The sequence below is a fragment of the Zea mays genome, chromosome 9 (assembly GCF_902167145.1).
Source record: "Zea mays cultivar B73 chromosome 9, Zm-B73-REFERENCE-NAM-5.0, whole genome shotgun sequence".
In the NCBI taxonomy this organism is placed as follows: Eukaryota; Viridiplantae; Streptophyta; class Magnoliopsida; order Poales; family Poaceae; genus Zea; species Zea mays.
In genome coordinates, this window is record NC_050104.1 from 73,258,018 (window position 1) to 73,270,655 (window position 12,638).

Genomic DNA, 12,638 nt, shown 5'->3' on the forward strand with positions numbered 1-12,638 from the left:
GTAAAGGGCATGGATGTAATTTTATATGAGCTATGTCCCGTGCCTATAAATAGATGAACAGTACCCCCGTACTGGGCACGCTGACTTGGCATTTGCTTTTGCGTCACGCTTGTACTATTACCTTCTTTTAAGTCGAAGGTACATTTGTAATTTGATATCATTTCTATTTTTCCATAGTAATAATATAGAAAGGAGTTAATAATAATATATAATTGTTTACGTTATCCTTTACATTTCATATGTCTTCTTCTTCATTATTATATGTTGTGTTTATGAAGGTATGTCCTTCATAACCTTCGTCCGAAAATCATTATATCCTCAAGGGAAATAATGCTTCGAAGGACGAAGGATTTTAACATTTGACATTTTTTGTGTTGCCTTGTTCTTAATTCATAGCATTTGAGAACAAGTCCCCAACATTGGCGCCCACCTCCGGTAAACTCACTTCCACTCATAAACCTTCGCTATGGTGCCGAAGAAAACTTCAGCAACTGGGGCTGCAGCTCTGCAACCGCTGGACCCCAATCAGGAGACTCTCTCCCTTCGGGAGGCCCGAAGCCAGAAGAGGAAAGCTGTCAGCCCGACACCGCAAGAGGATGAGCTAGACCAAGAAATCAGAGAAATGGAGATGCTTCATCAACAGGTGCAGAGGAAGAAGGAAAAGATGGCCAGGCTAGCTGAACTGCAAAGGCAGATAGACGAAGCCTCTGAAGAAGTTCGCCATCTTACTCAGGATGAGCAGAACCGAAGGCCTCAGCACAAAGATCTTCATCAGGAGGATTTCTTCAACGAAGATGACTGGTATAAGAATTTCCACCATGGAAATTTTGCTTTTGATGATGCTTCTCCTCTGTCCACTAAGCTGCAGGCTACACCTTGGCCTCCGTCCTACAAGCCACCCCAGCTTCCCATATTCGACGGCCATTCGGACCCGAAGCAGTTTTTGATGAGCTACGAGGCAACAGTATCTTCGTATGGTGGCAATACTGCAGTCATGGCAAAATCTTTTGTTATGGCTGTCAGGAGTGTTGCTCAAACCTGGTATTCCTCCCTTCGACCAGGAACGATCACTTCATGGCAAAAGCTGAAGGACATGTTGTTAACCAGCTTCCAAGGGTTTCAGACGAAGCCAGTCACTGCTCAAGCTCTATTCCAGTGCACCCAGGACCACGAAGAATACCTTCAGGCGTATGTCCGGAGGTTCTTGCGTTTGAGGGCACAGGCACCAATAGTGCCCAACGAAATTGTCATTGAGGCCATGATCAAGGGACTCCGGCCAGGACCTTCAGCTCAGTACTTTGCTAGGAAGCCTCCTCAAACTTTGGAGAAGTTGCTCCAGAAGATGGACGAGTATATTCGTGCCGACAATGATTTTCGTCAAAGAAGGGAGGAGGCTTTCAGGTTTTCCGAAATGACCAGGGGCTTCGAAAGGAAGATTTTATCCGAGGCACGTCAGGTCAATTCATAACTCTACTCAAAATGATGATAAGGGGAGTCAGCAGCAAAGGCCACAGGGCTCTTCACAGGCTTCGGGGCAACAGCAAAGCTCCTTCCGGCCGCCAGCTCCAAGAGGCAGAGGCGCCAGGGGCTTCGGCGGAAGATTTGGAGATCAACCAAGGAGAACATTTTGCTTGTTCTGTGGTGAAAACAAGGGCCATACCACCAGGATGGGCCATGTTACCATCCAGAAGCAAAAGGAGATAGCCGAAGCTGTAGCACAACAGGGTCAGCCGAAGCAGGTCATGCACACTGCTTCGTATCATTCACCTTATATCCCAGAATATGTAGGCAACCACCCTGCAGTTTCTGTAGCTTCGGCGAGTCAACCTCAAGCTTCCTGGCAACAGCCTCCGCCTCCACCACCGCTGCAACAAGGCCAGCAGCCAGAAGGGGGCCAATATGCTCAACATCAAAGGGACTTCAGAGAACAGTCTGAAGCTCGCACAGTCAATAGCACTGTGCCAGAGTCGAAGCACATTTATTGACAAATATCCTACCTTGATAGTAGTCTTTTCAATCCAGTTTTATTTTCTGTGTAATAAAGGACATTTTTTAAATCTCATGTAATGATTTCGTTGTCTGCCACAAGGACAATATATCTCCTCTACAGGCTTAAGTTGTTGAAGCTTAAAGATTTGTGATAGCAAGAAGGACTTTCGAATTATAAAGAGTTTATTTTAAAAGGCACGACATGAATTCTTCGAAGCAACAAAAAGTCGTTCCAAGGAACGCAGAGTAAGTTTGCTGAAGTTACAAAAAGCCGTTCCAAAGGGAGCGCAGTGTAAGTTTTCTGCTCAAAAGTCGTTCCAAAGGGAATGCAGAGCTTACAGCGAAAAATAAACGCTGATGCCGCCTAAGTAAAAGGCGAAGCGCGAAAAGTCAATGCGAATACCGCCGAAAGTAAAAGGCGAAGAAGCTTCTAAGGGAGGCTTACAGCGAAAAATAAACGCTGATTCCGCTGAAGTAAAAGGCGAAGAAGCTCCTAAGGGAGGCTTACAGCGAAAAGTCAACGCTGATTTAAAAAGATTATGTGTTTTATTGCAGGGATGTGCGTGTATCTTCGGAATACATACCATTTTACATAGCATAACATCATCATATCATTTCGCATAGCATAAGCATCATACATCATGCTGCATATACAAGAAGGGGACACAATATTGATCTTCGGAAGAATGCTTTGAAAAAGGGAAAATCATGCTAAGTCACAAAGAGATACAATATTGATCTTCGGAGTGTAGCTTCGGAAAAAGTTTTCACGAAGTTTGGATATTCTTCATCAGAACACTATGGATATAGTTGTGATAAATGAAAAATTCTTCTTCATGAAGCATGAAAAGAAGGAAAGGTGTTTTTTCGTCAAAGACTCAAAAACAGTATGTATGTAAATTTCATGCATCGTAAAGAATTGAACCATAAAAAACAAGTGTATTACATTCAGGGTTACAAGATATTACATATATTACATTTCAGATGTTTTTACAATGGCACCTAGTCTTCCCTAAGTACTACTTCCGCAGCTTCGTTCAGGAGTTGATTGACAACTTGATCCATGATAGCTTCAGCCATCTTTTTAATTTCATCGTCATCTTTCGGCTGAGGGCCTGGAGACGCTTTAGTAGGATCTGAGGGAGGACAGAATACGGCTACATTGCTATTACAAATTGTGAACGAAGTTTAAAATCAAAAATTATAACACAATAAAAACCATTAGTTAATACCTATTTGCCCTTCGGGCTCTACGGTTTTCTCAACAGCCTCTGCTACTTTTCTAGCGTCATGGATGCCTTTTTCGCTTTTTTGGATAATTTCTCCGGCCATTTCTCGGCCACCATTGTCCCAGATATCGGTGAAAAATTTTCCACCAACCATGCTAGCTTCGGCTGAAGGATCTTTTGCATCTTCGAAGGGCAAAGTACCTTCGGACTGTGCTAAAATCTTTATATGCTCACAGCCCTTTCTCTCCAAAATGGTGGCAATCCCCCTGGCACCCGAAAAAGCGCATATGTCTCCGCGGCTATTTAAAATTTCCTCAAAGGCCTCAGCTTCGTGATTAATCCATTCGATGGGACCTTCGGGGTTGCCTCTTGTAAAGTTTTCTTCACTCGAAAATGCGCCAACGCTGGCGAAGCTAGCTTTCATTTTCTTAACACACTCCATAGATTTGTCATAGCATCTTTTCTTGGACGAACGAAGCTCTTCAACAGTTCCTTCTAAATGATTTGCCCATTGGTCGCTAAGTTCTCGCTTCGTTTCTTCAAGAATGCGTTCCTCTTTAGCTCTGGCTAGTTGTTTTCGAAGATCTTCAATTTCACGCTTCTGAGCCTCAACTTGACTTTTAAAAGTAGCTTCGTCTTCTTTTATTCTATTTATCAATGAATGTAATATTTTATCTTTTTCGAGACCTTCGTTCCTTAGTTCAATTACTTCGGAACGAAGGTTGCTCAGGGCCATAACACACCCTTCGTCTTCGGCATCTTTTTGGGCCCTGAGGGCATTGCTAAGTATAAGGCCCTGCAAAGAAAAATGTGTGTGCGTCAATAAATTTAAGCAAACGAAAAATTTTGGTCTCAAGAAAAAAATACAAAGATCTCATTTTTTGCACCTTTAAGCTATTGTACGCCAGGCTGTCGGCCAGTTCGTTTTTCGACAGCACCGAGAGCCCGTCTTCTAGAGTTGGGAATCCGAAGCTCTTGCTCATCTCCCGATAGACAGAAATCTCCTTGCTGTCAGGGAGACAATACAAGAAGTCTTCTTCTCCGCTGCCGTTGAATATCAACGCCCCCCTTTGGATATTTCAGTTTTTGGGCGTAAAGCTGGGCCTCTTGCTTTTCTTTTTCTGATAATTTTTCCCCGAAGCATGTCGAACAATATAATCAAGGACTTTGGCGGATGCTTCGGGGGCAACAGCACTGATTTCTTCAACAAGAATTGGCTCCGTCATTTTTTCTTCCTCGGTTTCCAAGGATTTTACCTTCGTGGGCTCTGAGGGCCCAGCTTCAGCCTCAGTATGTTGCTTTGGAGCCTTAGTATCAAAAATTTCAGTTTTCGCTTCGGAAGTTTCAACAGTCTTCTTCGGAGTTGTGCTTGAGGACTTAATTGTCTCCAGAACTTCTAGCACATTGTCCATTCTTTTTCTTTTCGGAGTCACCACTGGGCCCTTCTTAATTCTTGCTACTTCAATTTCTACTGAAGGACTTAAAATTTCTGATATTTTTGATCCCTCAGTTGATCCTTTTGTTTCTTCCATCTTTTCTGTCGATGGCGCTTCGGCCATCTCTTTGGTTTCTGGTAATAAAATCTTTGGTTTCTCCAATTCTGTTGTTGTTGGCGCTTCGGCCAGTTCTGCGACTTCTGGCAGCAAGGTTGGCTCTTCAGCCTCGGTGGCCGAAGAGGTCTCTCCAGTGAACTCAGGCACCGAGGCTGGTTCAATATAGCGTGGCCGATGTGTGAGGACCTTTATCCTTTTTCTTTTCGGTGCTGGCTCACTAGGAGCAACTGCAGCTTCTTCTTTCGCAGAAGTTGTGCCTTTTCTTTTCTGCCCTCGAATGGGATAACGATAGTCAGGGTAGATGAACCCGATTGCATCAAAAACCCGGTTGAGTCTTTTCTTTTTCCGGCCTCCGAAGGCTGCCGACAATGCAGTATCTTCGGCCTTTGAATAAACCCCAAGTAGTTCATCACTTACATTTTCAATGCTCTTTAGCCAGTCATCATCTGGCTCAACGAATTTATCTCCAAACTTGAAAGTATATTTCAGCCTGATAAGTCCACCTTCGTCGGCCTCCTTTATGGTCTCTTGCGGCATTTCCCATTTTTCCGCGAGCGGCCATACTCTGAAGGCAATATGCTCTTGGACCAAATCCCTCATTCCAATAAAAGAGCAAATAACTCCGAAGGCTCTCTGGCATTCTTCGGCAGCTTCATTCATTTCAACCTTCGGCCTCCGTAGGCCGAAGCTTTGCCAAATAGGGCGCATAATTATACCTTTAATATCTTCCCGTATTTTAAGGTCATTCTTCACATAAAACCATTCTGTCATCCAGTCGCCGGGCCATCTCTTCCGAAAGGTTGGCACGGGACAGCTTGACCCGGACCGAGAGACGAAACTGTAGCAGCAGAAATTATTGTGATACTGTTCCTTACCCCAGGGTTTTGTCTCGTATAACAATTCGTGTATGTTGCAGAAACTTTTCGCATCAGGTTCCAGACCTTGGCTTCTCACGGCCCACACGAAGATATTCATCTTTATGATTGCTTCGGGGGTAAGTTGGTGAAGATAGACTTCAAATATTTTCAGCACCTCTACGAAAAAGCTGCTCAGGGGAAATCGTAATCCAGCTTTCAAGAAGCTTCGGAACACTACGACTTCATTTTCCTCAGGGGACGGACAAGTCTTCTCTCCTTCATCGGCCCTCACAATGGATAAGTCCCGGAAATATCTTCCCCTCATGTTGACAAGATGATTTTCTTTGATACTTATTTGCCGAAAACCGCATGGCTTGGTCGCCAAGGGCGATCTTTGGAGTCTTCACCACCACTATCCACATCATAACTGTCGCTGTCATCAGTATCTTCAGATAAACCTTCTAAAATCTCTTTGGTGATCTTTTCTGTATTGGTCTTCGACATTGCTACAAGAAACCCCAGATTTTTCTCTTCAGACAGACTCAGCTTCATCTCGACAGCAGCCTTTTTATCTTCAGACATCTTCGAAAATGCTAAAAAACTGTTTTCAAAGCCGAAGCTTAAAAACTTAAAAAGCCAAGCAAGTGTTGGTGCGTAAGAGCTGAAAATTGAGTAAGCAAGGGCAGATGGCAAGAAAGCGTACCAAGTGAGCTCGTGGTATGCACTTATTTATACGCCCAGTGCATCGAAAATTGGAAAACCCCGCTTGTCAGTGAATGTTGCTATTCTAGCAAAGGAAAGGTGTTTTTTCGGACCTTCGGCTTAAGGCCTTCGTCCATGTCGCAATCTAAATTTATTATTCTAACAAATTAATATTGCGAGGGGCTACTGTTGGGGGCCTTCGGTTTCCGAAGGTCCTCAAAAACATGATTTAACGATGTTTCTGGAGTATAATGTGTGAACAGGTATCTTCAGACTCGAATCGGTACCACAGTAGGAGAAGCCCAAAGAATACGAAGGTCGACACAGCGCCGAAGCTGTGAGCAGGAAAGCTTCGGCGTGATAGCAGAAAAGGAAACCGACTTAAAGATGAAAAGGCTATCCAGACCTCGGTGGATTACTATAGAATTACTATCAAATGTAAAGGGCATGGATGTAATTTTATATGAGCTATGTCCCGTGCCTATAAATAGATGAACAGTACCCCCGTACTGGGCACACTGACTTGGCATTTGCTTTTGCGTCACGCTTGTACTATTACCTTCTTTTAAGTCGAAGGTACATTTGTAATTTGATATCATTTCTATTTTTCCATAGTAATAATATAGAAAGGAGTTAATAATAATATATAATTGTTTACGTTATCCTTTACATTTCATATGTCTTCTTCTTCATTATTATATGTTGTGTTTATGAAGGTATGTCCTTCATAACCTTCGTCCGAAAATCATTATATCCTCAAGGAAAATAATGCTTCGAAGGACGAAGGATTTTAACGTTTGACATTTTTTGTGTTGCCTTGTTCTTAATTCATAGCATTTGAGAACAAGTCCCCAACACCAGCCTTGTTTGTGAAGAAGAAGGATAAAAGCTTGAGGCTGTGCATAGATTACCACCCACTTAATGTGGTGACTATCAAAAACAAGTATCCTTTGCCTCGTATTGATGTTCTTTTTGATCAATTGGTCGGAGCCAAAGTGTTTTCCAAGATACACCTTTGCTCTGGCTATCATCAGATCAAAATACGAGCAAGTGATGTTCCGAAGACTGCCTTCTCAACCAGATATGGACTGTATGAATATTTGGTAATGTCGTTTGGGCTGACTAATGCGCCAGCATACTTCATGTATCTGATGAACTCTGTCTTCATGCCTTAATTGGACAAGTTCGTGGTGGTTTTCATCGATGATATCTTGGTGTACTCAAAGAATGAAGAAGAACATGTCGGTCATTTGCATGTAGTGCTTCAACGTCTGCGAGAGCACCGTCTTTATGCCAAATTGTCAAAATGTGATTTTTGGTTAAAGGAAATCAAATTCTTGGGTCACACTATCTCTCAGGCAGGCATAGCTGTTGATCCTGATAAGGTGCAAGAGGTGATGAACTGGAAGCCGCCGACAATTGTCCGTCAGATTCAAAGTTTTCTGGGATTGGCTGGTTATTATCGAAGATTCATTCCAGATTTCTCTCGAATTGCGAAGCCCATGACTGAATTGTTGAAGAAAGGAGCCAAGTTTGATTGGGGTCAGAAGTGTGAAGATGCCTTCCACAGATTGAGGCAACATCTGACCACAGCATCGGTGTTAGCGCAACCCGACAGCGGCAAGCCATTTGATGTGTACTGTGATGCCTCTGGCACTGGACCAGGTTGTGTTTTGATGCAAGACAACTGAGTCATTACTTACGCATCAAGAGCACTCAGGCCTCATGAGCAAAATTATCCCACTCATGACTTGGAGTTAGCAGCCGTGGTTCATGCATTGAAGATGTGGAGACACTATTTGATGGGAACCCACTGCAACATCTTCACATATCATAAGAGCCTCAAGTATATCTTTACTCAGGCTGACCTCAACATGAGGCAGAGAAGATGGCTAGAGCTGATCAAGGACTATGACCTGGAGGTACACTACCACCCACGGAAAGCCAATGTGGTAGCTGATGCCTTGAGTCGGAAATCGCAATGCAACTGTGTTATGATGGATTCTCGCATCAACACCCTATGTGATGAGTTGAGCAAAATGAAGATTGAAGTGATTCCTTCTGGTGCTTTGTCTCACATTTCCGTTGAGACAACCTTGCAAGACCATATAATATGGCCCAACTTAGTGACAAGGGAATGCAAATCATTAAAGAGAACCTCCATCAGAAGGCAAAGAAGTATAAGTGTTTCCGCCAAGATGGGAAGGGTATATTGTGGTTTGAAAGCAGATTGGTGGTTCCTAAAAATAAGGATCTCAAGAAGAAAATCTTGGATGAAGCTCATCTCTCCAAATTCTGCATGCATCCAGGAAGCACCAAAATGTACCATGATCTGAAGCCCTTGTATTGGTGGACCAGAATGAAGAGGGAGATAGCCTAATATGTATCAGAATGTGACACATGTCAGAGGATAAAGGCAAGCCACTTGAAATCAGCTGGTGCCTTGCAACCCCTATTAGTACCTTCATGGAAATGGGATGACATCAGCATGGATTTTATTGTGGGTCTGCCCAACACCTCTCGACATCATGATTCGATTTGGGTCATTGTGAACCGATTGACAAAAGTGGCACATTTTCTTCCAGTGCACACCACTGATAAGGCTCAGAAGTATGCAGAGCTATACATTGACCGAATTGTGTGTTTGCATGGATTGCCCCGGACCATTGTCTCTGATCGAGGATCCCAATTTGTTGCCAGATTTTGGGAACAACTGCAAGAGTCTTTGGGAACCAAGCTAATGAGAAGTTCAGCTTATCACCCATACACTGATGGTCAGACCGAAAGGGTAAATCAAATTCTTGAAGATATGTTAAGGGCTTGTGCGATCGATTAGGCTTGTGCCAATCCAGCCTAAAGATGGCACCTTTCGAAGCCCTATATGGAAGAAGGTGTCGAACACCCCTCAATTGGTCTCATCCTGGAGAAAGAGAAATTTTTGGACCTGACTTAGTGACTGAAGCCGAAAGGAAAGTCAAGCTAATCAGGAAGAATCTAGAAGTTGCTTAGGCCAGACAGAAGAGTTACCATGATAAGAGAAGAAAACCTCTCCAGTTTGAAGTGGAAGATTTCGTATATCTGAAGGTATCACCCACCAAAGGAGTGCAGAGGTTTGGGATCAAAGGCAAGTTAGCCCCTTGTTACATTGGACCTTATGAGATCATGGAAGCATGTGGAACCGTGGCATACAAATTGAAGTTACCTCCAAAAATGTCTGCCATCCATAATGTATTCCATGTATCCCAACTAAAGAGATGTGTTCGATTGCCGACCGAGATCATAGCAGAACCAGAAGTGGAGATGGAGCCAGATCTATCATACCAAGAGTACCCTTCCAAGGTTCTGGATTTCAAAGAGAGATCAACTCGGGCTAAATCGATCAAAATGTATAAGATCCAATGGACTAATCACTCAGAGGAAGAGGCTACTTGGGAGGCTGAGGAATTTCTACGTTCGAACTTCCCCGATTGTCTACCTAAGGGAATCGGTACGTAACCATGCCCAACCCTCCCCCTGTCCTATGAATCTAAATATAAGGAAAATGATTTTAACATAAAAAGAGTTAATTGTAAAACTAAAACTAAGAGGACTTCCTTCTGAAGTTGCAAAGAAGATGACATTCAAAGAGCAGTTTACTAAAGAACCTTAATATACAAACCAACCCTAAAGGATCAAGCCATAAAAATTCCTCTTCACCCCGGAGGACTTCGACCCGAATCTCAGGACAAGATTCCTTTAAGGGGGAAGGCTGTAACACCCCAGGGTTACCTAGGGTGCTTCTCAGTGCTAACTCAAGATCATTATCACATGTAAATCCAGTTGAGCAAAAGACACCAAAAACTTAGGAGCTAAAACTCAACTAAGTATTTTATCTTAAGGATCATGCCTAAATCATATCATGCATTCACAAAGGGGAAAATGTTAAAACCCTAGAACAACCCAAATTAGGCCATTTAAGTAGAGAGGAAGAAATGGGTAAAAAGACCATGAAAAACATGGAATCATGGCTTAGGCCAATTATAAAAGTTGAAACACACTAACTAAGCTACAATAAAGGTTATAAAAGTTTGGCCAAAATAGTTTGTTAAAAACCCAAACAAGCCATTCAATTGGAGGCTTCCTAGAGAAATCTGAAATTCAGATTTCTGAATTTCAGCCTCTTACTCAAAACCAAGCGCGTTCACCTTAATCCCTATCTCAAAACCCTAAGCCCCCATTAACAAAAATGTGCTAAACTAACCCCTCTACCACATATCAGAAGATGGCATTGAGATTCGGACCCTAGACACGACAAAACCAAAGATTTGCCTCGAGCTCGGGCTGAGAGATAGACCCAACTTGAGAGCTCCATATCTTTGGAGCCAGTAGGCCAAATCCTATGATCCCAACACAAGATCAGTAGCTTATAGGGAGGAGAAGAGGTTTTGTGCACTGACCAAGGCAAGAGCAGGCTCAGATGAGTGACAACATGCGCCAGAACTCGGGTAGAATGAACGCGCACACGTGTTTGACCCTGGTCGGCACGCCGGCGTTCGCCCAACCCGCGCGCGCTCTCCCCAGTGCCCGGTCAAGTCCGCCGCGCGCCCTCGCCCGCGTCATGCCTATAAAGCAGCCCCAAGGCCTCGGCCGTACTCCCCCGCACGCTCTTAGTCCTGCCCAAGCCATAGTTCGCCAGACCTTGCCTTGAGCATGACGTGCCACCGCCCGCCAAGCCACCCAAGCCTCGGCCACCGCGACCAGCTCACTCCATCCACTCCCAGTCTGTGCCAACTGTTTGTTTAGCTTCGCCAGAGACCTGTGCAGCTCCCCAAGTCCTCGGACCCGGCAGAGCCTCACCAGCGACCCCGAATCACCCTCGCCGGACTTCTTCCGCTCACCGGCGAACGTGGACCGGGTAAGTCTCTGTGCCATTCACAAATTCCTTCTGCATACCGCCTCTATGTCACCTGGTCGAGCCTCCCAAGCTAACCAATTGGACTATCGCGCCATGAGCAGGCCAAAATACTCACCGTCGACGAGCTCACCCGCTTGCGCACGTGGACCGGCCTACTCCGACCATCCCCGGAGACGATCCACACATTGGCGTGACCGTCAAGACCTCCCCTACACCCTCGTCCACTTCACCGGAGCGATCTCGCCGCCCGTAAGCCCCTCCACCCTTTCCTCCGCCGCGAATACTGTTTAATTGGGAGAAGGACCACAGGTTTAATTTAGAGTCTTCCCAGGGGGTTTTCTGCGTAGTCAGAGACTCCTGTGAATAGTGCTTCAAGGGCACGGTTTAAATAACTTAGTTAGAAACAAGCCCAGGGACCCCAATGCAAAACCATTTTCCTTTAGTTATTTCTGTTTATTCTTTTAATGAGCAGAGAACTTAGAAAATTCACAACTTGAGAAATATTTAACTAAATTTAGTCAAACCAATTTTGCTTGATTCCAATTAATATGAACTATTGAACAAAAATACTGAACCCTATGGTTTTTGTATTGATTTTTAGAGTTTGGAATTAAATTAGGAAACTGCCCAAACCTTATCAAAATAAGGAAAAATAGTTATGCTTCTGTACTAGACTTAAGAATTTTTTAGAAATACATACCCAACTTAAGCACTGTTTAAAAATATTGAGCACCCCAGTATACAAGGTTAACTCAAGATTATCTATTAAAGACCATATCTGCCTAAAACTTAGGAAAATAAGAAAGACAATAGAAATTAATAAACAGAGAATGAACATATTTTTCCTAGTCCACTTAAGTAATGAAGAACCTAGGAAAAATACAAAGAACCCTAGTCCAGAGCAAATCCGAGGTTAATTATTTATTTGGGAACTAATAAAACCAGAAAGGCCATAATTAAAACTATAAGGATCATTTCAAAATCGGTAAGAAAATTTCAGCAGACTCCTAACTAATAGAACACCACTACAAAAATAATAAACACCCCAACCCATCATCATATGTGGGTTGAACAATTAAAACTTGATTTTTGCCATATTCTAATTAAATCCTAAGAAAATCTAAACTTATGCAACAATAGGCAAATTAGTTTTTACCCAACTATTAGTGAAGTAGAACACTAGAGGAAACTACAAAACCTATTCAAAAATATGAGGTAACACCCATTACCCCTACCCCATGAAAAAGGTCACATAATCCAAGAAATTTTACCACCCTTTCCCTTAAGCAAAAATTTGCTAAATTCTAGAATGATTGCTCTTGTACAAAGAAGAAGATAGAAAAAATTAGAAATCTTATGTTTGATATTTTCAAGTATAGTGGTAGTAGAAAGCACCCCATTGGCCAAAAACTTT